Here is a 3,959-nt window from a genome sequence, read left to right as displayed (position 1 = left end):
TTCCTGCTGTGGCTATCCTTCTTAAAAGTCAGGAGGCATTTAGCATATCAGGTATTTTCATTTGTTGTTGATATAAGTACCTTTCACCTTCTCGGTGCAGCTTCTTTCTCTTTCTGGTAATTATTTTACTGTTGTTATATTGTAAAGCCATTCCTATTTTATTAATCCCTGTTGTTTTGTTCCTTTTCTCCTTCCTTTAGTGTTATTTTAGTCAGCTATTTCAGTTTTAGTAGTGATTTCAGATTATTTCAGGGTAGTCCTTTGCTTTTTTTGAGGCAGCTGCTTGCTCTTTTAATAGTTGTTAGGGTGATTTTATACCTCTTTATTTAATCCTTTTCTTATTTTATTCAGGCTGAGTCTATAATGTCAGATTTTCATACTACTTCTTTCCATCTTCTTATATGCCAGCTTTCTTTATTCTACCAGATTTGATTCATGCAGTCTAGTGATTCTGGATGCTATGGTTTTGCTGAACTCTCCTTTTTTTTCTTTTTCTTTTTCTTTTTTTTTTTTTGGTTTGTTTTTTATGGTGGTGAATTCAGATAGTAAGTAGTCCATGTTACAGGCATCCCTATTATGTTCATGTTCTCAGTCTGCTCTCTCTAAGATAACTTCCCCAGTGACTTGGTCCTATCAACTTTTACTGATAGCTTTTCTACACTCAGAAACATAAAGCTTATATGTTTACACAATGTTTATGATCCATCAGCTGTATAAATTTTGCAATTGTTTGAATTTTGTTGTTGTGTAGAAATCTTTGAGCAAGATCATACTGAAATTTTTACTATCCTCTTAAAATTCAATGATTTTTTTTCAGTTGGAAAGTGAAGTGTGATAGATAGATATATATATCTCTCTAGACTAGAAAGAAAAATCACAAAAATAAAATATAATTATTGATTATGAAGTTTCAAAAATGATAAAGGAATGTACAGCAGTAAATTTCAAATGCAGAGAAGGTGATTTTGGATACTTGCCAAGGTAAAAGAGATTGCACTCACTTTGAAAAATACAGAAAAGAGGAAAGAAGATGAGTATTAATGAAGAAAAGTCTACTTTAAAATCTAGATAGAGAATTCCTCTCTAAATTCATTTGTGGGTATAGCACTGAGATTCATTGATTCAGATAAACAAGCATATCTGCTCCATAGCTGTGAAATAACTATGGAAAAAAACATCACTAATGCCTGTGTTTGGAATGTTTTCTGTTTTTTAACATCTTCCAGTACTGATAAAGGGCTAATGATTATTTAAATATTACTCGTAGTATTAAAAGAGGATTAAAAAAATTTTTTTTTTAATCTCATGTTCAGGAGAGCCTAGATCTGTGAAAATAGCTATGAAAAGAGGCCAGATTATTAGTCAGAAAATAGACATTCTTGCATCTGGTATGTGAGTATACATGTATTTTTTTGGAAAGAAGCATATAATGCATATATGGTCATTTGTGCATTCAAATTGAATTTTGCATGCACATACAGAACTTCACTCATGCAAGAATGCAGATATTTACACAGGTATTCAGCTATTTTCTGACCAACCATTAAGATGACTAAGGGGGGAAATTTTATAACTACTATATCATACACACTTTAAAAAATAAAAATTTAAAAAACCCTAAACTCATAGGGTCTAGACAAATGAGCTCTGGGCAATTTAAAATGCTGACACGAAAAAAACTCAAGTCCTTAGAGAAAATGTTTGAACACTGAGGTCCCATCAGACAATGGAATAATCTGCCAAGGGAGGTCACGGAGGTGCTAGAGTGGAAAAAAACCTTGCTTAAGTTCTCCCTCGCTGCTCTGCTGATCCCCACTACATGTGAGTTCCTTGGTGAGCACAACTGTCTTGCTTTTCTGTTACCTTTTATCCATTCTCTGCCATAACAGATTTTCTGAGGAGCTGTATGACATGGTACTGTAAAGCCTGTGCTTCTCCACAGGTCAGGTATGTCTCTTCAGCTCTGCCAGCCATAAGTCCAGATTTTTCAGCTAGACTTGGAAGAAACACTGCATGGCTGTTTATTAGGCAAACTTTTGAGGGTTTGTTGGTTTTTTTTTAAATCTCACTCACACTGTGAATGGATGCAAATGTATCCTTTATTATACCAGAAATACACCATTAATTTGATAATTCTAATGTTTTGGAAGCTGAAAATTCCTTCCTGTTTTCAGCCTTGGAATGAAAATTAATGAAGTCTAAAAGGTCACTGGAAAACTGACTGTTTTTTCTGAAGGTGTGCAAGAGTGCCTGGGGCAGAGCACTCATACAAATGGCAGAGGTTTAGATTGCTCAGCAGTGACAGGAGTGCCACACCAGGTTGTGCTAGGTGGAGACAATGGAAGCAGATTTGGTGACCCTGAAACCTGCTGTGAAGGATCTTTGGCTGCTCTTCTAGCTTATTGACTTGAAATAGAGAATATGAAAAGGTGAAAATGCACTGGGTCCCAGTCTCATGATGCATATTATCTACCAGCCTTTCTTTTCATAAATCCAGAATTATCAGGCTTTTCAACAGCAAAATTAATTTTATGTATATATGCACAGTATAGTTTCCTGTGCTAAGGGTTTGTCCCATGTAGAGCTATTCTAAATGTTAAGCTACTATAGAAAAAGTAGTATTTCTGGGGCATGTATACAGAAACCAAGCAAACGTTTGAAAGCTATGAAAAGGATATTTGTTACATCTAACCTCCAGTGGCCTTGACAGTGTCTCTTGAAGATCATTTCCGCTGTTCTTAAAACCTAATTCTTAGAGTTTCACAGACTATCTTGAAATTTTATGACTAATATTATTCTTCCCTGCTGCTTTCAATGCAGACATAAATATACAATTGCATATGCAAGAAATAAGTACAGTTTTAGTGCTGTTTTAGATAGATATGTTTTCTGCAGAACAACTGTTTTGAGACAGAAAACCCTTTGAGGCATTTTATTCCTGTGTTGAGATATTTTGTCTCATATTCTTCCTGTAATTTTATTCCATTTGGAGACTTAAATTTCCCTAATCAGTGGGCATAAGACCAGGCTGTGGTTTACAACACGATTTACTGCCCAAATACCACAAAGGCCTTGATAGTATTCAGTGATTCTCTGCTCTCCATCCTTCTTTGTTTCCATGGTTATGCTCCTGCCTTGGTTGAATTGGTTATTTCAGTTTTCAAAGTGTATTTGCTATATATACAAAGGAAGACAAAGTTGCAATAGATAATTTCTTACCAAAGTCATTGATAGGGTTGTAAGTGTGGTAGATCTTGCTTACTGATGTAATGGGATGATTCTGTCTATCCCATACCAAATAATAAAGTAGATGTTAAAAACAGTGATTAAAATAGATTGCTACTTCACCTTTAATGTGTACTGATTAAATTTATATTGTCCCAAGTTGTTATTTACAGCCAAACCTTATATATGAAACAGCAAAGCAAAGGTGTATTTTGTTGTATTTTGCTTTTTCCTCAGTCTTCTCCATATCTTACTAATTTCCTGCAAGAAATGCTTTGTGCCATTTTGAGGGTACAGCTGGCCAGCTGCAGGCTTTCCAGACTGAACTTGTGGCCTGCAGACATGCCATCAACATCAGCCAGTGAAGCTCAGAGAGGTGTGCACTGGTGCCATAAAGACAGGTGATATCCCAGTCCTACTTGCCAGGGATGAAGCGACATCACTACAGAAAATTTGTTGGTCATTTTGCTGAAGTCAGTGGTAGTGATATGGGCATCAATTTCATAGAATAGTACTGCATAGAATAGTTTGGATTGGGAGGGACCTTTAAAGGTCATTTAGTCCACTCCCCCTGCTGCAATGAACAGGGCCACCTTCAACTGGATCAGGTTGCTCAGAGCCCTGTCCAGCCTGACCTTGAATGTTTCCAGGGATAAGTCATCTACCGCTTCTCTGGGCAACCTGTGCCAGTGTTTCACCACCCTCATCATAAAAAATTTCTTCCTTGTACCTAG

This window comes from Merops nubicus, unplaced genomic scaffold, assembly GCF_000691845.1.
Source record: "Merops nubicus isolate BGI_N331 unplaced genomic scaffold, ASM69184v1 scaffold18004, whole genome shotgun sequence".
NCBI lineage: Eukaryota > Metazoa > Chordata > Aves > Coraciiformes > Meropidae > Merops > Merops nubicus.
Note: the sequence above shows the minus strand (reverse complement) of the source record.